Source organism: Bufo bufo, chromosome 5, assembly GCF_905171765.1.
Source record: "Bufo bufo chromosome 5, aBufBuf1.1, whole genome shotgun sequence".
In the NCBI taxonomy this organism is placed as follows: Eukaryota; Metazoa; Chordata; class Amphibia; order Anura; family Bufonidae; genus Bufo; species Bufo bufo.
The window spans coordinates 22370272-22392909 of NC_053393.1; the positions used below are offsets into that span (position 1 = coordinate 22370272).

General features: G+C 49.8%; 1 protein-coding gene across 7 annotated transcripts in view; it reads left to right on the forward strand.

The window, feature by feature from the left end:
- Positions 1-10804: 10804 nt before the first annotated feature.
- TSNARE1 (t-SNARE domain containing 1) overlaps positions 10805-22638 on the forward strand; it is a 235351-nt gene continuing 223517 nt past the window's right edge. For 6 of the 7 annotated variants that reach the window (XM_040432067.1, XM_040432068.1, XM_040432062.1 and 3 more), the window contains exon 1: positions 10805-10911. The gene's annotated coding sequence lies outside the window, so the exon portion shown is untranslated. The remainder of the gene's footprint in view (positions 10912-22638) is intronic. The other variant, XM_040432064.1, reaches the window with a different exon arrangement.

Below are 22638 nucleotides of genomic sequence, written 5' to 3' on the forward strand. Positions count from 1 at the left end.
AATCGTGCTCGGACCTTGTCTGATTCGAGACCACTTCAAAATCAAGGAATGGACCCGGCGCAGATTCAAATCCAACAATATCTTTATTGAATACTCACAGCGATACACGTAATGGGGAAACAGTACCCTGATGCTCCGTGGACGCGTTTCGGACAAGTTACAGGTCCTTAGTTTTGCCTGAATTAGGACATGTGACTTGTCCGAAATGCGTCAACAGAGTATCAGGGTATTGTTTCCCCATTATGTGTATCGCTGTGAGTATTGAATAAAGATAACTGTTCCGGATACATTCCTTATGTCCGTCTATAACAGGGTTCTCCAACCTGGGACTCTCCAGCTGTTGGAACACTACAACTCCCAATCTGTCAATGACCAATGAGGTGAGTTGTACTTGTGCAACAGCTAAAGAGCCAAAGTTGGAGACTACCTCTAACACACCACCTCCCTTCACCAGAAACATTTTGCTGGGTCCAAGACTGGGAGTGGAAGGTCCCCTATCAGAGGTAAAGAAGTGGCCAGTATGTATATAGTTATATGGGACTACAAATGTAGCCAGGGAAAACTCTGGTGTCCTCGAGAGAGAGGTCTTCTCCAAGAGGTGGTGCCAGCCTGAAGGGTGTGTGGCTTGTGTGGTTGCACCGGATTATCCAGCTATGCCTGCTGAAGGGGGTCTGACACCTAACCGGCCACACTGTGTCCCTTTCTGTGAAGCCCCCGATACTTCTGAATGACACGGCTGTTACTTTGTTACACCTACTGACAATTAAGGACCAGAGCGGCTGAAGCAGGGGAGTATTGGTTATTTAATCATTTTAAAGCATTCCCAGTCTATACAAATAAATATATACTGGACAACCCCTTTAAATAGAATCTGTCAGCACTAGGTTGGGGCTGGGTAGAGCAAAGACAAACATACCTGTTGTGGAGCTTTTGTCATCAGGAGAAGTGTGAATATGAAATTTTATTCTGCCAGGTTCTGCTCCTGCAAGTGTCAAGGAGGCGGAGCTTCACTGCAAAGTGCTCTTTGCAGTAAGCTACTTCACAGCCCCTCCCCTCTGCTCTGAGTGACACCCACAGCATCCAACCAGGAGACCGCTACAGCTGTCACTCAGAGCAAGGATGGGGGGGGGGGGAAACTGTGAAGAAGCTCAATGCTTCTAGCGATATGCCCCCATTGTCTGAGATGGGACACAACCCTTTTAACCACCTCAGCCCCTAGGGCTTAAACCCCCTTAATGACCAGGCCACTTTTTACACTTCTGACCTACACTACTTTCACCGTTTATTGCTCGGTCATGCAACTTACCAACCAAATGAATTTTACCTCCTTTTCTTCTCACTAATAGAGCTTTCATTTGGTGGTATTTCATTGCTGCTGACATTTTAACTTTTTTTGTTATTAATCGAAATTTAACGATTTTTTTGCAAAAAAATGACATTTTTCACTTTCAGTTGTAAAATTTAGCAAAAAAAACGAGATCCATATATAAATTTTGCTCTAAATTTATTGTTCTACATGTCTTTGATAAAAAAAAAATGTTTGGGTAAAAAAAAAAAATGGTTTGGGTAAAAGTTATAGCGTTTACAAACTATGGTACAAAAATGTGAATTTCCGCTTTTTGAAGCAGCTCTGACTTTCTGAGCACCTGTCATGTTTCCTGAGGTTCTACAATGCCCAGACAGTACAAACACCCCACAAATGACCCCATTTCTGAAAGTAGATACCCTAAGGTATTCGCTGATGGGCATAGTGAGTTCATAGAACTTTTTATTTTTTGTCACAAGTTAGCGGAAAATGATGATTTTTTTTTTTCTTTTCTTACAAAGTCTCATATTCCACTAACTTGTGACAAAAAATAAAAACTTCCATGAACTCACTATGCCCATCAGCGAATACCTTGGGGTCTCTTCTTTCCAAAATGGGGTTACTTGTGGGGTAGTTATACTGCCCTGGCATTCTAGGGGCCCAAATGTGTGGTAAGGAGTTTGAAATCAAATTCTGTAAAAAATGACCTGTGAAATCCGAAAGGTGCTCTTTGGAATATGGGCCCCTTTGCCCACCTAGGCTGCAAAAAAGTGTCACACATCTGGTATCTCCGTACTCAGGAGAAGTTGGGGAATGTGTTTTGGGGTGTCATTTTACATATACCCATGCTGGGTGAGAGAAATATCTTGGCAAAAGACAACTTTGTATAAAAAAATGGTAAAAGTTATCTTGGCAAAAGACAACTTTTCCCATTTTTTTATACAAAGTTGGCATTTGACCAAGATATTTCTCTCACCCAGCATGGGTATATGTAAAATGACACCCCAAAACACATTCCCCAACTTCTCCTGAGTACGGCGATACCAGATGTGTGACACTTTTTTGCAGCCTAGATGCGCAAAGGTGCCCAAATTCCTTTTAGGAGGGCATTTTTAGACATTTGGATACCAGACTTCTTCTCACGCTTTGGGGCCCCTAGAATGCCAGGGCAGTATAAATACCCCACATGTGACCCCATTTTGGAAAGAAGACACCCCAAGGTATTCAATGAGGGGCATGGCGAGTTCATAGAAATTTTTTTTTTTTGGCAAAAGTTAGCGGAAATTGATATTTTTTATTTTTTTCTCACAAAGTCTCCCTTTCCGCTAACTTGGGACAAAAATTTCAATCTTTCATGGACTCAATATGCCCCTCACGGAATACCTTGGGGTGTCTTCTTTCCGAAATGGGGTCACATGTGGGGTATTTATACTGCCCTGGCATTCTAGGGGCCCTAAAGCGTGAGAAGAAGTCTGGAATATAAATGTCTAAAAAAATTTACGCATTTGGATTCCGTGAGGGGTATGGTGAGTTCATGTGAGATTTTATTTTTTGACACAAGTTAGTGGAATATGAGACTTTGTAAGAAAAAAATAATAATTTCCGCTAACTTGGGCCAAAAAAAATGTCTGAATGGAGCCTTACAGAGGGGTGATCAATGACAGGGGGGGTGATCAATGACAGGGGGGTGATCAATGACAGGGGGGTGATCAATGACAGGGGGAGTGATCAATGACAGGGGGGTTGATCAATGACAGGGGGGTGATCAGGGAGTCTATATGGGGTGATCACCCCCTGTCATTGATCACCCCCCTATAAGGCTCTATTCAGACGTCCGTATGTGTTTTGCGGATCCGATCCATGTATCCGTGGATCCGTAAAAATCATACGGACATCTGAATGCAGCCTGACAGGGGGGGGTGATCAATGACAGGGGGGGGGGGTGATCAATGACAGGGGGGTGATCAGGGAGTCTATATGGGGTGATCACCCCCCCTGAAAGGCTCCAGGGAGACGCCTGTATGTGTTTTGCGGATCCGATCCATCTATCAGTGGATCCGTAAAAATCATGCAGACATCTGAATGGAGCTTTACAGGGGGTTGATCAATGACAGGGGGGTGATCAGGGAGTCTATATGGGGTGATCACCACAGTCATTGATCACGCCCCTGTAAGGCTCCATTCAGACGTCCGTATGCGTTTTGCGGATCCGATCCATCTATCAGTGGATCCGTAAAAATCATGCGGACATCTGAATGGAGCTTTACAGGGGGTTGATCAATGACAGGGGGGTAATCAATGACAGGGGGGTGATCAGGGAGTCTATATGGGGTGATCACCACAGTCATTGATCACGCCCCTGTAAGGCTCCATTCAGACGTCCGTATGCGTTTTGCGGATCCGATCCATCTATCAGTGGATCCGTAAAAATCATGCGGACGTCTGAATGGAGCTTTACAGGGGGTTGATCAATGACAGGGGGGTAATTAATGACAGGGGGGTAATCAGGGAGTCTGTATGGGGTGATCACCACAGTCATTGATCACGCCCCTGTAAGGCTCCATTCAGACGTCCGTATGCGTTTTGCGGATCCGATCCATCTATCAGTGGATCCGTAAAAATCATGCGGACATCTGAATGGAGCTTTACAGGGGGTTGATCAATGACAGGGGGGTGATCAATGACAGGGGGGGTGATCAGGGAGTCTATATGGGGTGATCAGGGGTGAATAAGGGGTTAATAAGTGACGGGGGGGGGGTGTAGTGTAGTGTAGTGGTGCTTGGTGGGACTTTACTAAGCTACCTGTGTCCTCTGGTGGTCGATCCAAACAAAGGGGACCACCAGAGGACCAGGTAGCAGGTATATTAGACGCTGTTATCAAAACAGCGTCTAATATACCTGTTAGGGGTTAAAAAAAAACACATCTCCAGCCTGCCAGCGAACGATCGCCGCTGGCAGGCTGGAGATCAACTCTCTTACCTTCCGTTCCTGTGAGCGTGCGCGCGTTCACAGGAAATCTCGCGTCTCGCGAGATGACGCGTATATGCGTGATTGTGCGCAGCGCTGCCACCTCCGGAGCGCGAATCTGCGTTAGGCGGTCCGGAGGTGGTTAAAGGCTATGGACACGGTGGCAATTTTTTATTTATTATTGCATTGTACTCATTTTGAGCTAGAAATAATTTTTTCAATTGGTCTTTATTAAAAATGATGAGCCGTTTTCCCTCCACAGCTTTGAGTTTACTGTCAGGATCTGTAATTTCTCTCTGCTCCGTCAGGCAGGCAGCTGACGAGCTCCTTATCTCTGACCCTATAAACACTCAATAAAGCAGAATTCTTATCTTACTGATAAGAATGTGGCTTAAATAAGTCGTCATTACATTTTTAATAAAGACCAATTGAAGATATAGTTTTAGCCCAAAATGAGTAAAATGCAATCATAAAAAAAAAATAAAAAAATTGTCCTCGATGGTGCACATAGCCTTTAAAGGAGCACCCTGGACAAAACTGATACATTGTGACAAATGACTGTGGCCCAAATAGACACAGAGGATATTTATTCCTGACCCCGGGGGTGCAGGTAAGTCACTGTGTTCTGGAGCAGCCAGAACACAGGCAGGGGGGGGGGGGGGGGGGAGTCTCCCTCGCCGTCGCTCTTTACTTTCTGGTTCTTCGCCCACGCGTTCGGTCCTGGACTGCAAAGTACAAAAGGTGAGAATGCAATTCTCAATTTTTAATGAATACTAATGAGATTGGCGAACCATCCAACTCCGGGGATCGGAGCTCGCAAACAATATACGTAGGAAAATTGCAAACAAGCAACATGCGGGGGACCAGAGGGCGGTACCGATGTAGCAGAGCTGAGGGTGTCATCGGAATCGTCTGCATTATGTTGAGGTGAGCTTGTCCGATGCATTAGAGCAGTGTATGTCATGTGTGATGTAGTGGAGTGATTGAAGTTTGTCATTTGGCACCAGATCTGATGACATCACCATGGGACAGATTTATTGAAATTGCTGCAAACTAAATGTGGGGCAGTTAACTCCTTATTGACCACCAGTGCAGCTTTGCGCAGCGGTCTTTAAAGGGGTTGTCACGCCACTGGTCAGAGTTATCTGAGAAGAGGATCCACCACTTAGGACTCCTCCCTATGTGTCTTGGACCTGGCACGCAAATGCATCACATGTATGCCTAGACCCGGCATGGTCAAAACCGCACGTGGTGATACAGCATTCGCGCGCGGTACATTATGCTTTACCTGGAGCCACGCGCCTCAGTAGTGCTTCCGTGGGGTTCTGTGCCTCAATTCCGCACCGACCTTTCCGGTGATGTGGGGTGCACACGGCCGGTGCCCGCATATTGCGGACCCACTGTTTGTAGACCGCATTACGGGCAACGGTCGCGTGCATGAGCCCCGAGATTTTAATACTGATGACCTATTCTCTGCATAGGTCATCAGTATCTGATCAGTGGTGGTCCGACACCCGGCACCCCCGCCGATCAGCTGTTTGAAGAGGAGGCGCGCGCCGTGCCAGCGCTGCCTCCTCTTCACTGTTTACCTTCTCGCCGTCGCCTCTACAGGGTGAGCAGGTGTAATTACACCTAACCGTCCCATTCATTTCAATGGGATGGATTTTTCCCATACATTTGTATAGGAGCGATCCGTCTCATTGAAATGAATGGGACGGCTTGGACAGTATTGGACCAAAGTTTTATGCAAATCGACTTAGGATGTTTCATCTAAAGTCGAGCCGCTCATCCCTAGTCATCAGTATCAAAGTCTGGGAAATCCTTTTAACCAATGAATGGGGCTAAATTCACATGCGGCTCTATGACCGGATGAGGAATCTTTATGGTAACTACTGATATGATGTGTAATGACCCAGAGTGCCATTACTACTCTTTGGCACCTTGCTACTGTCTCCAATATACTAACTTATGTCACCAAAATGTATTTTGTGTCACCCCTGAATAATGTGCATATTTATTCCTATGAAACTTGCTGTGTTAATATGTAATGTGCCTGGTTCAGCAGGTATTGGCTTAACTTTGGCAGGCAAACACTTCTGCAACAATCTCAGCTCTGCTATGTAGGCTGGAGTAAATAGGAACTTTTCCTCTTCTGCTGGAACTTAGCTTAGTGGTCTGTCTCTTAGTTTAATCCTAGGAACTTCTTCCTGGCATCAAGGATACTTAGTTTGAAAATAAGGCAATGCAAGCCCAGGAGGGGACAAGCAACCATGAAGACTTCAGAGGCTGGGCCTAGCAGAGCAGACGGTGCTCTGCTAGCCAACACACAACCTTTCCCCAGGAGGGGAAGGCTAGACTGACCCACACTAACTAACTCCTCCCTCTCTATCTCTGCCTTAGATGCCGCCATCTGCTGGTGGACCAGGCACATTACATGTTAATACAGGAAGTTTCATAGGAATAAATATGCACATTATTCAGGAGTGACACAAAATACATTCTGGTGACATAAGTAAGCATATTGGAGACAGTAGCAAGGTGCCAAAGAGTAGTAATGGCACTCTGGGTCATTACAGATGTCAATTCCTATAGAGGGTAAACCCTCTAAATCAGGGAGGCCCAACCTGCGTCCTGCCAAACATGCAGTTTTGGGAGTTGTAGTTTTGCAAAAGCTGGAGGGCTGCATGAACTGGTCAGACCCACAAACCATTCCCAGCTGGACTCGGTACTGAACACAGGAATCTATTGAGACTAACCGATCCGTCAGCAGCATCTTGCTGATGGTTTCCATGTGAGTTATTGTCATTAAGGCCTCATGCACACGACCGTATGTATTTTGCGGTCCGCCAAAAATACGGATGGCGTCCGTGTGCATTCCATATTTTGCGGAACGGAACAGCCGGCCCCTAATAGAACAGTCACATCCTGGTCCATAATTCGGACAATAATAGGACATGTTCTGTTTTTTGGCGGAACAGAAATACGGAGATAAAGAAATGGAATGCACACGGAGTAACTTCCGTCTTTTTTGCGGACCCATTGAAATGAATGGTTCCGTATACGGTCCGCGGAAAGTAAATATGTTTGTGTGCATAAGGCCTAACAGCGATGAATCCCTCAGCGATCAAACACTTAGGGCTCATGCACACTAACGTATTTTCTTTCTGTGTCCGTTCCGTTTTTCTGCAACCCATATGCAGAACCATTCACTTCAATGGATGCTCAAAATACGGAAATTACTCTGTGCATTCCGTTTCCGTATGTCCGTTCCGCAAAAAAAACAAAAACAGAACATGTCCTATTTTGCGGACAAGCACAGGTATTGTTATAATGGATCGGCAAAAAAAATATAAAAAATGAATGCAACACGGATGTCATGCTTTTTTTTTTACAGATCCGTGTTTTGCGGACCGCAAAATACATACAGTCGTGTGCATGAGCTCATGCACACGAACGTATTTTCTTTCCGCTTCCTTTCCGTTTTTTTTGCGGACCCATTCACTTCAATGGGTCCGCAAAAACAACGGAAGGTACTCCGTGTGCATTCCGTTCCGCAAAAAAGTAGTGGATGTCCTATTATTGTCCGCAAATCACGGTCCCAGGTCCCATTCAAGTCAATGGGTCCGCAAAAAATACGGAACGCACACATCCGTATGTCATTCGTATTTTGCGGATCCATACTGTAGAAATGCTATGCCCAGCCCATATTGCTCATGTGTTTGGTGATTAAATAAGTTACTGTTTACGTTTACAATCTGCAAAAAACTTATCGCATACGGAAACCATACGGATATGTTTTGTGGAATAACGGAACGGAAGAGGACTTAAATCAGAGAAAAAAAAACTCAGATACGGAACAACAGATCCGTGAAAAACCGACCGCAAAACAACGGTCGTGTGCATGAGCCCTTAGGCTGTAAAATTCCACCAGGGACCACCGCTCCATTTTGAGGACAAACAGCCCCTCCCGCCTCAGCTTCCCAGAACGGTCTTTGTGCCCCAGACACCAGGAAAACGCTGGGACGTCGGCAGTTATATACCAAAACTGGCTGAGTTGCCCATAGCAACCAATCAGATTCCACCTTTAATTTTCCAGAGGAGCTGTGAAAAATGAAAGGTGCAATCTGATTGGTTTACCCTAGTTCTGATAACTCTCCCCTTTATCTTTTAGTAGATATCTGCAGGGCTTATTCACACCTGCAGGCAGGGGCGGACTGACCTGTCGGGATGGGGGCCCGCCGCAGCCGCGTACATAACATGTGCACGGACTGCATAGTTATTCCCCCGGGCACGGCGGCTGGCGCAGCGTCGCAATATTACCTATAGGATAGGACTTAGGAGGGGGCCCCTCCTGAGTCCTGTCCTATAGGTAATATTGCGATAAGCCTATGCAGTAGTAGTATTTCCGGCACAGGCGGGCGCGATAGCGACATCACGCGCCTGTGCCGGGAAGCACCACAGTGACGTGCGCCGCGCGCCTGTCTATCTGCGGGTGAGCGCCAGGCGTTTAGGCCACAGGAAAGTATTGGCTTTTATTTTCTTTTTTGCATGCCAAGGCAACTTTGGGGGACATTACTGGGGGGCACAGGAGGCGAGGATACATATTACTGAAGGGACAATGGGGGGCAAATTACTACATGGGGCAGTGTGGGGGGAAATTAATACTGCGGGGGCAGTGTGGGGGGAAATTAATACTGCGGGGGCAGTGTGGGGAACAATTGGTACTGCGGGGGCAGTGTGGGGGGCAATTGGTACTATGGGGGCAGTGTGGGGGACAATTACCACTATGGGGGCAGTGTGGGGGAGAATTGGTACTGTGGGGGACAATTACTACTATGGGGGCAGTGTGGGGGAGAATTGGTACTATGGGGGCAGTGTGAGGGAACAATTGGTACTGTGAGGGCAGTGTGGGGGACAATTACTACTATGGGGGCAGTGTGGGGGAGAATTGGTACTGTGGGGGACAATTACTACTATGGGGGCAGTGTGGGGGACAATTGGTACTGCGGGGGACAATTACTACTATGGGGGCAGTGTGGGGGACAATTGGTACTGTGGGGGCAGTGTGGGGGACAATTGGTACTGTGGGGGACAATTACTACTGTGGGGGATGTCGCTATTGAGTAGGAACTATAGGGGCATTTCTATTACAAGGACATATTAGGGGACATTATTTTTCAGGGACACTACACATGTATTATTACCTGGAGCACAATATAGGGTGTTATTATTACTGGGGGTACTGTAGGGGACATTATAGCTGCTGCAGACACCATAGGGATATTTGGGGATCATTTATCAAACTGGTGTAAGGTAGAACTGGCTTCGTTGCAATCAGATTCCACTTTTAATTTTAGACAGCTCCTTTTGAGAATGAAAGGTGGAATCTGATTGGTTGCCATGGGAAACTAAGCCAGTTCTACTTTACACCAGTTTGATAAATGACCCCAATTATGAGAAATCTAACGTGTCTGTGTAACAAACTCTGCAGAGACGAGATGCGGGTGAATTTATCATGGCGGTCTGGGTCAAACGGAGGAGAAGAGGAAAGAGAAGGTCTACATGACAGGAGAAGTCACTGGATGTAACAGGTATGTGGTGCTGTATTCCCCTATATGTAGAGCGGGCTCACTGCTGTGACCTGCGTCTCATCTCAAGTCTTTTTTTATTATAAGGCTACCTCCACACTAGCGTTAAAGTTTTCCGGTATTGAGTTCTGTCATAGGGTCTCAATACCGGGAAAAAAACGCTTCCGTTTTTTCCCCATTCATTGTCAATGGGGACAAAACTGAACAGAACGGAGAGCTCCAAAATGCATTTCGTTCCGTTTACTTCCGTTCCCGGACCGGAGAGCGAACCGCAGCATGTTGCATTTTGCTTTCCGTCCTGGAATGTGGAGCAAGACGGATCTGACACAATAGAGAACGGATCCGTCCCCAGCTGACTTTCAGTGGAGTTCATGACGGATCCGTCTTGGCGATGTTACAGATAATACATCCGGATCCGTCCATAACGGATGCGGACGGTTGTATTATCAGGACAGAGGTGCTTTTGGTGATCCCGGCCGCATCCAGCAAACACACTGGGGGAACAAGAGTCTAATTTATGGATTTAAAATTTGGCAACTAGAAATGTAATTTGGCCCCTGGGTATTTCTGCAGTCCCATGTAACACACAGATTACATCAGGTAAAAGGGTTCTCTGGGATTTACATAGTGATATAGGTGATGTGGGCGGTGCAATATATGGGTGTGGCCTGAGGGTGGGCGGGGACACAGGGGCCCCATGAGTTGTCAGTCCACCCACAGGAGCAGATTCAAAAAGAAAACTTGTAGAATCTCCTCTTAAAACTTTCTCTCCTCTTATCATCGACACCTGTTTTGAGCTTCCACAGCAGCAGCAGAAAACCTGACCAAAACCTGCAGGTGTGAATGGGAGCAGAAGACAGCGGTGGGCGGAGCCTGTGCAGCTGGTCCAGGCTTGAGGGGAGGAGGAGGAGCCGCCGAGCTTAGCGGCGTGATGACGCCAAGACGCACAGCACGCTCTCACGTGACGAGGAACCAGCTGCGCCTCACGTGACCACGCGGATCCGCCCCCCCTCATCCCGCAGCCCGGTCATCCCGCGCTCCCGCCGTCAGGTAGGGTCACCTTACATGCCCGTTCCGGGTCCTCAGACGTTGTGCCCGGTTGCCCGGCGCCCTTGGCCCTGCCCACCCCAGTCTGTCGGAGCTGAGAGGGAAGCGCTTGGTTGTAAGTGGCCGCCTGTGGAGCCGCTCCGGCCTGGAGGCTGGGTGTGCGGCAGCGGCGGCCTGGGCGCTGGGACCTGTGATGTGGGCGCTCAGTGTTTATAGGCTGCACCGGGGAGACTCCGCCTCACACACTGGCAGGACTACGACTACCAGCATAGAGTTCCCGCCTGTAGTTCTAGTCAGGTTGTGGCCTGTAACTCCCCCCCTGTAAGAGTCAGTGGTGGACGCGTCCTCCTGGAGTCATGTGACCGGGGGCAGCATGCAGGGGCCATGTGCTGCACTGTTCCCTATGGGGGAGGGCCCCTGAGCTGTGCCTGCCCCCAGGGCGGCTGCCTGTGGCCATGTTGGCATAGGTGGCACCCCCAGACATTACTGCCCATGTTACCCAGCTCAGGTGGCACCCCCAGACATTGCTGCCCATGTTACCCGGCTCAGGTGGCACCCCCAGACATTGCTGCCCATGTTACCCAGCTCAGGTGGCACCCCCAGACATTGCTGCCCATGTTACCCGGCTCAGGTGGCACCCCCAGACATTGCTGCCCATGTTACCCGGCTCAGGTGGCACCCCCAGACATTGCTGCCCATGTTACCCGGCTCAGGTGGCACCCCCAGACATTGCTGCCCATGTTACCCGGCTCAGGTGGCACCCCCAGACATAGCTGCCCATGTTACCCGGCTCAGGTGGCACCCCCAGACGTTGCTGCCCATGTTACCCGGCTCAGGTGGCACCCCCAGACGTTGCTGCCCATGTTACCCGGCTCAGGTGGCACCCCCAGACGTTGCTGCCCATGTTACCCGGCTCAGGTGGCACCCCCAGACGTTGCTGCCCATGTTACCCAGCTCAGGTGGCACCCCCAGACGTTGCTGCCCATGTTACCAAGCTCAGGTGGCACCCCCAGACATTGCTGCCCATGTTACCCAGCTCAGGTGGCACCCCCAGACATTGCTGCCCATGTTACCCAGCTCAGGTGGCACCCCCAGACATTGCTGCCCATGTTACCCGGCTCAGGTGGCACCCCCAGACATTGCTGCCCATGTTACCCGGCACAGGTGGCACCCCCAGACATTGCTGCCCATGTTACCCGGCTCAGGTGGCACCCCCAGACATTGCTGCCCATGTTACCCGGCTCAGGTGGCACCCCCAGACATTGCTGCCCATGTTACCCGGCTCAGGTGGCACCCCCAGACATAGCTGCCCATGTTACCCGGCTCAGGTGGCACCCCCAGACGTTGCTGCCGATGTTACCCGGCTCAGGTGGCACCCCCAGACGTTGCTGCCCATGTTACCCGGCTCAGGTGGCACCCCCAGACGTTGCTGCCCATGTTACCCGGCTCAGGTGGCACCCCCAGACATTGCTGCCCATGTTACCCAGCTCAGGTGGCACCCCCAGACATTGCTGCCCATGTTACCCGGCTCAGGTGGCACCCCCAGACATTGCTGCCCATGTTACCCGGCACAGGTGGCACCCCCAGACATTGCTGCCCATGTTACCCGGCACAGGTGGCACCCCCAGACGTTGCTGCCGATGTTACCCAGCTCAGGTGGCACCCCCAGACGTTGCTGCCGATGTTACCCAGCTCAGGTGGCACCCCCAGACGTTGCTGCCCATGTTACCCGGCTCAGGTGGCACCCCCAGACGTTGCTGCCCATGTTACCCAGCTCAGGTGGCACCCCCAGACGTTGCTGCCCATGTTACCCAGCTCAGGTGGCACCCCCAGACATTGCTGCCCATGTTACCCAGCTCAGGTGGCACCCCCAGACATTGCTGCCCGTGTTACCCGGCTCAGGTGGTACCCCCAGACATTGCTGCCCGTGTTACCCGGCTCAGGTGGTACCCCCAGACATTGCTGCCCGTGTTACCCGGCTCAGGTGGCACCCCCAGACATTGCTGCCCATGTTACCCGGCTCAGGTGGCACCCCCAGACATTGCTGCCCATGTTACCCAGCTCAGGTGGCACTCCCAGATATTGCTGCCCATGTTACCCAGCTCAGGTGGCACCCAGGACATAGTTGCCTGTGTTACCCGGCTCAGGTGGAAGTGCACGTCTTGGAGTCTTGCACTGTCTCTAGGGGCATTGCCCATCAGTCACTTGACCCCCATTGGCGCTACCCTACGCTCCTGTCACTCCTCGCCATGCTTACGATATAGGTGACTCTGCCCGTGCAAGGGGCAGCCTGCAGCGTGCCCGTCCTGGCTCACCTGATACTCCGCGCTCCTATATTTATCCACAGTTTCGTCCTTGGCCACTTTTTGGCAGCACCACCCCGCCTTGCTGCCGGTCTGTGGCTCATAATGTTGCAGTATGGCTGCTCTGTAATAACGAGGGCGTCATTGTGGAGGTCTGATAAATGGGTGGGCGTTAACAGGGGCGCCCGCCAGTCTGTAATCACCACCACCCGACAATTAAAAAGTTCTACAACATACATAATACATATTATTCACCTTTTTAAAGATCTCTGCTTGCTTTCAGTGAATGGGACGTTGTGTTTGGAAGCCATTCTGGCTTAAAAGGGTTGTCCACAGTCTCCATTTTTTTCAGTACCAGTGAAGAGCGCTGTACCTACCTGCTCTGTGACAACCCCGGGCTGTCTTCATTGCAGTCACCTCTGCAGCCAATGCCTGACTTCAGTGGTGGTGTCCCCCGTCATTGGCAGCAGTGGCGCATGTGACCCTATCCATGGTGAGTGTTTACATGAAGGAGTGCAATGAAGACAGCCCCGGAGCTGGAACTGAGCCGGTAGGTGGCTCTGGTCACAGGTACCGCAGGGTGGGGGGAAGAAATGAAGAAAATAAAATAGGAAATTGTTGACCACCCTTGTTTTTTGCAGGGTGGTCGTAACCATGGAAACGAGCAGTGTATAATGTGATGGAAACATGAATGTCCGTATTGCTTCCTTTGCTAGCGTCATTGATTTTTCCATCACATTATACACTGCTCGTTTACATGGTTACGACCACCCTGCAATCCAGTAGTGGTGGTCGTGCTTGCACACTATAGAAAGAAAGCACGAGCCGATGTGCGCTCCCGCGGTCCTGACTACCGGAAAGGCCGGCGCTTTTATTTCCTATAGTGTGCAAGCACGACGACCGCCGCTGCTGGATGGTTGTAACCATGGAAACGAGCAGAGTATAAAATGATGGAAAAATAAATCAAGCCAGCAAAGGAGGCAATATGGACAATCCCAATACATTAGTAAGGGGCTCGTATTAACTTCCGCAAATAGCACTTCTCATGTAGAGGAAGTGAGAGACCACCCCTTTAAGAGAATAACCGAGCATGCATAGAAATGATTGCAGAGCATGGGGGCGCTTGCATTCACTTTCTGAGGCCTTTCCAGTGTCGATTGGTGAGGGCCCTACCGCTGGGACCCCATAACCCGTGGATCAGCTAGTTGGTCATACGCGCAGGAACTGCCATAGAAATGAATGGAGCAGCTGTGTGCATGACTGACTGGCTGCTCCGGTCATTTCTGGGGCCCCCATCCTCTTAATCGGTGGTTGTCCCAGTGGTAGGTTCCCCACTGAACGAATGGTTATCCCTTATCCTGTGAACGTGGGATAACTGCGCATAAGTGGAATACCCCTTTAAGTGTCTGATTAGTGGGGGGCGCTTGTACACGGCTGCCTTCAGCACTCCCATAGAGATGAATGGAGAGGCAGCACTCGCTCACTCTGCTGCTCCATCACAGCTAGGAGCACGGGCCCCTGTTCTCATTGGGGGTGGGGGGGGGCAGCGCTTGACCCGTCGCCAATCGCACACTGTGGATAGCGGACCAGTTGTCTCGATGGAATCGCTCCTGGAGCGGTTTATTCACATGGTGCAGACTGGATGAGTGCTATAGAGCGGTATTCTACACAGTGACAGGCGCCTGTGGGTATGTGTGGTGTGTGCACCAGGAAGGGTCCCCATTAGTCTCCTCTCTCCTGCACACGTCGCAGATTCTCACGTGGGAAAACCGCAGCGTAATTCCGTACCGGCGCAACGTATGCGATTTCACAAATCTCGCCGCTTCTTCGTTCCGTGCAGATTTCACCCTTCTCAATGCAAGAGTGAGATCTGCATCAAACCCGCCCCAAAAACCGCGAGTACCGCGTGTATTTATTCAGTGCACTCTCTGGGGGCGAGACGGGGCCCGAGCCTTAAAGGGCATGTTGATTTTTTTTTTTTTTTATTGAATTTTTTTGCAAAGATTTTAATTTTTCTCCACTGCGTGAGAAGTAAAAGCTGCAGCTTTGCCAATGATCTATTGTTTTTTTCGGTCCACAGCTCCTATGCGGGCCCGAGCGTCTCCATGGTTACAGTACACCGACGAGCCGAGTGCACTCTGTTCTTGCAGTCTTGGATCTGACCCTTCTGCTGCTTGTTGGGTATCAAGAGGGAGAACGGAAGCGACTACGACTGTCGGATGAGAGCGCACAGGGTTTGGTGGTGATGGCAACCATGGAGACGCTTAGACCCGAAATGTCAGGTAGATTTTTTTTTTTTTTTTTAACCAAGATTATTTTCAGTTTCGTTTTTTTTTTATGTTTGAAGCAATGGAGCAGAACGATGACTGTCGGCTGCGAGACGTGGCTTTTTTTTTTTCTCTCTCTCCACGTTTGCGGCCACGTGGCGCGCCTTCTTCCTGTTTATTACACATCCTGTTATTTTTACTATTAGGTATAGTCTGATTTTCTGCTTTGTTGTGAGGTTAGCACGTGGATGGCCTCTGAGACCGACTTCTGATGTGACGCCGTAGGGAGCGGACAGTGGAGCCACGCGTGGGCCGGTGGCCTCGCAGCCCGATAGATGGTGCCGTGGCTTCAGGTCCGCTGTAGGAAATGTGGCTGAGGGTAATTCTGCAGGGGCGGTGCGATGTTCTGCTGGGAAACCTTGGGCCCCGGCATCGTGTGGATGTTAGGCTGACCTATACCAGCGCGGTGTACTAGTACTGAGGTTAGTACTGCGCCTGAAGCAGTGAACGGACCAGTCCTCCCAAATATCCCCAGTGCATTGATCTGGTATGTTTCATTTTCTTTAAAGGGGTATTCCAGTTTGATTAAAGGGGTTGTCTCATCATGGTCAATGGGGGCTTATCGCTAGGATATGCCCCCATTGTCTTACAGGTGTGGGTCCCAGCACCTATATCGAGAACGGAGCCCCGCTCCGGCCACCACCAAGCCGGCTCCCCATAGAAGTCACTGGGAGCACAACACCGCGCATGCGCTGCTCCCGCTCCCATTCATTTCTATGGGGCTGACGGAAATAGCCGAGCCAGCGTTGATGATGAAGGTCTCGGGCACACGAGCTGTGTTTTTGTCCTCATCTGGGTCAGATGCGGTCCCATTCATTTCAACGGGGCCGCAAAAGACACGGGACAGCGCACTGCATGCTGTCCGCATCCGTACGTCCGTTCCGCAGCCCCGCAAAAAAAAATAGAACTTGTCCTGTTCTTGTCTGCATTACGGACAGGGATAGGGCGGTTCTCTTACGGCCTGGACGTTCTATTCCGCAAAATGCAAAACGCACGCGGTCGTTTTGCGCGTTTTGTAGATCTGCAATTCGCGGACCGTAAAACAGGCGACGGTTGTGTTCATGAGCCCTAACTGTGGTCCGGTCACCCATGATGCACTGCTTTCTAGTAAAAGGAAAACCTGCACAATTCTGAAAGTATTCGCCATATCACGTTTTATTTTATACTTTGGTGTTGTGTTACGTCACGTTAAAAATGGAGTTCTCCTTTAAGGGGGGTGAAAACTAACACAATGGAGGCAGTTTTCTAACATTGTGTAAAGATGTACAGAGGCGGAGGTGGCATCGGACATCTTGGCGCTGTCAGGCTCCGTAGCGGACCTGGCCTGCCGCTGTCTGGTAGAAGGGTCCCCCGACAATGAGCTGCTGTGACCCCCAGTCATCAGCCGGGAAGCTGTTTCCCTGCAGTGCCTCCACAGGTGATATTCGGTATTACGCTGACTTGCACTGTAATCCGAGGACGTGCGGGGTCCTTCAGGGCCGCTCTTTGTAGCCGGTCTCTACTTTAGCTTGAGGGACCCAGTGCTGTAGCTTCTTATGCACAATTTATGCTTGCTGTCAGTGAATGTTATCGAAATGCTCCCTAATGAATTATTACCAGAGGGGGACCTGGCTTAAAGGGGTTGTCCGCTTTTTACTATTGATGACCTTTCCTCAGGATAGGTAATCAATACCAGATCCGACTCCCCCACTGATTAGCCGTATGAAGAGAAGGCCGCGCTTGTACGAGTGATCGCGAGGGTAACAGTTGTTACTACAAGTACGGCGTCCCCATTCACTTCTATGGGACGGCTCTGTAGTATTCACGTGAACAGACGGGGCGTCCTATAGAAGTGAATGGGGACGCCGTACTTGTAATTACCCCCGATCAGCACTGCGATCGCTGCAGGTAAACGGAGCAGAGAAGGCAGCGCTCGTACAAGCAGCCGATCCTTGGGGGTGCCGGGAGTTAGGACCCCCGCAGATTTAATATTGCTGACCTATTCTCGAAAAGGTTGTCAATAGTAAAAAAAAAGCGGACAACCCCTTTAATTCCTGTGGTTCCCCTTTAACTTTCGGGGGATATGGCGAGGCCGTGGTCTGGACTGAAGCAGTTCTGAGAAGCGGTGATAATTGCGTTAGCGTGCGGCTGACGGGATGGGCTGCAGGCATAAAGTGCTTCATAACCAGGAAAATCGAATAGAAGCGCGTTTCAGAGCGGCAGAATCTGCTCTCATTAGACGTGTAATGTGATGAGGTCATCGCTCCCTACGTGCGGGAAACCCAGTTATTATTGAAGAAAAGTGTTACTTTAACCCCCCCGACGGCCCATTACCACTTTATAATCCACTCATTAGAGCCGCTCTTCATTTCGTACAGTAACGTCATGTCTGCTGCCTCCATGTTCAGCCTTTAACCCCTGTGTGACTGTACGGACAGCTCGGGGGGGTCTTAAGGATTTTACTGATGATGGCCGGTCCTCAGGATGGGATATCAGTGTCTGATCCAGGGGTAGGCAACCTCCGGCACTCCTGCTGTTGTGAAACTACAACTCCCAGCATGCCTACTTGCTCTTCTCAGAACTCTCACAGAAATGAATGGAGCATGCTGGCAGTTGTAGTTTCACACCAGCTGGAGTGGCGAAGGTTGCTGATCCCTGATCTGATCGGTGGGGGTCCGACACCTGTCTGCTGTTTTTGCTTTGGCCTGAAGCACACAGCGCCATCCACTGTGCAGAGGACGACGCTGGTAACTGCAGTGCTGCTCCCATTGAAGTGAATGGTAACCAGCTCTGCCCACTACACAATGGGCGGGAGTATGGGATGCCAGACTGTCGGCCATCGGATATTGATGCCCTCAATCCTAAAATGATGAACAACCCCTTTAAATGGCAAGTTGTTAAGTTAGAAATCGGAATCCGTTTATTCCTCGTTCACACGTCCGTGTTCAAATCGGTGAGAAGGTGGTCAGTGATGCATCCATGAAGCTGTCCGTGAAGGATCCGTGTTGGGTCCGCTGCACGGACAAAATAGAGCATGCATCCTTGCTGAAAACACGGACGGCGCTAAAACACTGATGTGTGAACACACACATTAAAATGAATGGGGCTTTAGTTGTTTTTCTGGGAAAGCTGGGTGGTCGCCAGTAAAGCTTCCAGACTACAGTGGACTGACAGCTCCAAGTGAGATGTACTGGTGCCACAGGTAGGGTTGCACTGGGTATCGAATTATCGATACTTTTGTTTTGTACGGGTATCAATTCGATACCGGGATTTGATATTTACCAATACTACCGCACAGCCTAGTATCAGAGAACATGGTGCACGCCGCTCTCAGCGCGCTCCATGTTCTCCTCAGCAGCACAGGGGAGAAGCAGTCTCCGCTCCTATAATGCAAACGTTGGTATCCGTTCAGAACGGATCCGTCTGCATTATCTTTCAGAAAAAATTCTAAGTCTGAAAGTAGCTTCAGACGGATCCGTCCAGACCTTTGCATTGAAAGTCAATGGGGGACGGATCCGTTTGAAATTGCACCATATTGTGTCAACTTCAAACGGATCCGTCCCCATTGACTTACATTGTAAGTCTGGACGGATCCGTTTGGCTCCGCACGGCCTGGCGGACACCAAAACGCTGCAAGCTGCGTTCGGGTGTCCGCCTGCTGAGCGGAACGGAGGTCAAACGGAGCCAAACTGATGCATTCTGAGCGGATCCGCATCTACTCAGAATGCATTGGGGCCGTACGGATCCGTTCGGGGCCGCTTGTGAGAGCCTTCAAACGGAGCACACGATTTGCCATTTTGTTGTCACCTTGTTCCCCCCCCAAAAATAGGATCAGACTGTTCGATTATGGGCCGGACGTTCCATAAAATGCGGAATGCACGTTGCTTTTTTGGTGTTTTATTTTTTTCGGATGGTATCAAGTATCGCAATACTTTTTTATGGTATCGAAATCGCATCAAAATTTTGAGGAGGATGTCTGGATGCATCTTGGACTCCCATTACCATGACAAAACTGTATGGAAAGGTTACTGAATATTATGTTAGGACAATCAGAAAACGTTGTCACCCTAATGATATTGATCTAGGTGCGCAGGTCCACCCAAGACATCCAACAGATGTGAAGTAACTTGAGGCTTACTGGCTCTCAGTCAGATGAGATCTGGTTTGGAATGTCTCATAGTGTACAAGGCTGCCATTGTAAGGTATGCTGACTATATCTGTCTTTTGGATAGGTTGTTGGCTTGCAGATACCTGGCTTTTGGCATATAGCCTTTGTGTGGTTGTCTATTGTATGTCATAGGTAATAGGAGTCCAAGATGCATCCAGACTTCCTCTCCATGCTGTTCCTGAACCATTTCGGTGTTGTTTCCATCAATTTCTGACCTTTTCCAATGAACCTTACCAGACGATCTCTCTCCTTCAGAGCAGGGGGTGCCTGGTTTAATGCTTGGGTCTCCCATTGACTTCCATCCCGAGCACCCGAGCATCCCGTATGTGTTCGGCCAGAGCTCCCGAGCACTTTGGTGCTCGATCAACACTAGTCCCAACTGGTGACAGTTTTGTTCACTTTGGTGGAATAACCCTTTGTGTTCCAAATATCCACCACAGATTTACAGTATGATGCTTATAAACTGGCTTTTTACATGTAATGGGGAAAAAACACGTCTTTTTTATTTTATTTTTTCCTTTGCAAAGGTATGCAACAAAACACATACACACTTACAGTGCTGTTCTTACACCTCCCTCGAGGCAGTAAAATCGCACCTAATAGCTTCAGTCCTGCAAATGTAATCAACATCTTACCTCCACGACTGAAGCATGAGTCACCAGTATTTAAAGGTGTTGTCCTGCCAAACTTATTGACTCCCTATCCTTTAGGATAGGTCACCATTACCTGATCAGCAGGGGTCCGACGATCAGTTGGTTGAAGAGCGGCGCTGCTTCCTGTTCATTACACTGCGCTTCGTCTCCTGGAGCGGCGGCGTCGTGTAATTACAAGCACTCCCTCCAGTACGAAGCGCAGCATAATGAACAGGAAGCGGTGTCCACATGGAGCGCCACCGCCTTTTTAAGCAGCTGATCGGCGGGGGCACCGGGTGTCGGACCCCCGCTGATCAGATATTGATGACCTATCCTAAGGACAGGTCATCAGTATATAATGCTGCACAAGCCCTTTGGTGCCAGTGATTTCTTGATCGCGATAGGGTTTTATTTCTGGCATGTAACACCAGAGGTGCATAGGGGCTGTGTACACCAAACGGGGGATTATTTGTCTGCAATGTGCCAAGATGCAGTGGAGCAGAAGTTCGCACGCCCTGAATGATGTCTGAGGAGTCCCTTTCGAGTCGTTTTTTTCTCTGGGGGTTTGGTTCTCTTGTGCTCATCTCATCATGAACCTCACCAGATGTTTTTTAAACTTTTTTTTTTTTTTTTTTTTTACGATTTGTTAAATAACAAACCTTAGTATTGTACGAATATTCCTCAGCAGCTGTAATCCTGCCGATCCCGAAAAGCGAGGGACCAAGGTCCCTTTGACATGTGACCAACTCAGGGACACTCCCCGCTGTCTCCTGTTCCAGGGATCCGCAACCTTCAGCTCTCCAGCTCCGGGGAAACTACAACTCCCAGCATGCATAATTACTTAGCTGTTCTTGTAACTCTCATGGAAGTTAAAGGAGGATTCTGGGAGTTGTAGTTTGAGAACAGATGGAGTTGCCGGAGCTTGCTGATCCCTGCCAGGTCCTTCAGCACTGCTCCATGTAAGTGAATGCATAGTGGGTGGCCAGTAAGGTTACCAAATGCGTCGGAAATCCGCTTCTTGTCTTGGGGGGGGGGGGGGGGGGGGGTCCTGCACCATATTTTACACTGCAGCTCTGCTCTGTTAGTGAAATGTAGTGATCAGTGTCTCCATCAGACTTCACCTGCATTTGTCTGGTGGGGTCTGCACCTTCTGTCTGATCTGAGCGCTCCCTGGCCGTATTGCGGATCCGCAATACACGGGCGCCGTTCCGTGGGCATTCCGCATCACGGTCCGCAAATCCGGAGATGCGGAATGCTGCAGAACGGAAGCACGGAACCCTACGGAAGCACTACGGAGTGCTTCTGTGGGGTTTCGTCCCGTACTTCCTTTCCGCAAAAAGATAGAACATGTCCTATCTTTTTGCGGAACGGCCGGATCGCGGACCCATTAATGTAAAGTCCGCGATCCGCCGCGCCTGCCCCACGGTTGGTGTTCGTGCATTGCTGCCCGCAGCACGGCCACGGGGCGCATACGTGTTCGTGTGCAATATTCCCAACTGATTGATTTCCGTGAGCATGTCCTGTGCAGTGACGGAAGGGGCGGACGCTAGGCCGTCTCATCACCTCTTAGGAATAGTGCAGCCTGTCATCTCTGACGGCCTCCTCCGGCCTACTGCATGGCCTCTGCTTGCGGTCAGTGAATAGGAAGGAACATTCCGGTTTACATCCAGAGGATAAACTTGTGTACAGACCCGATACTTTTCACAGCTTAGGTTTTGGTACATTGGTATCTAGTCCAGAAGTCATGTGATATAATAAACCTTTAATTTACAGATCATCTATTACTGATACGGCAAATTTGAGCGGTTTATAGCAGTGAGAGCAAAGGCCGGAGGAAGCAAACACGGAGCCAATGGTTACAGCGCTAATTACAGTCGGCGTGTACAAGTGATTTATGACCTGCCGGAGCGCGGGGGCGCCACTGTCACTAAGGCCTCATGCACACGAAAGTTGTTTAGGTCCGAAAAATGTGGCTCTGTTGCGGATCCACTCGCTGTCCGCACCCGTTGCTCCATTCCGTGGCGAATACTAATAGGCATTTCTATCATTGCCCGCCCGTCCCATTCCGCAAATTGTGGAAAGCAAATGGCCTACATACGTGTTTTGCGAATTTACAGACCGCAAAACACGGCGCGATCGTGTGCATGAGGCCAAACACCTGTGCACTGCGGAATTATAAGTGTCCAATAGAGCATATTCATTCCAATTCCATGTTGGACACCGGCTCCCAGTCCCTACTTCCTTCTGGCTGTCGACCCAGAGATGCGACTGCTCAACCAATCACGGACTGCTGCAGTGGTCACATGTCTGTGTCAAGAGGA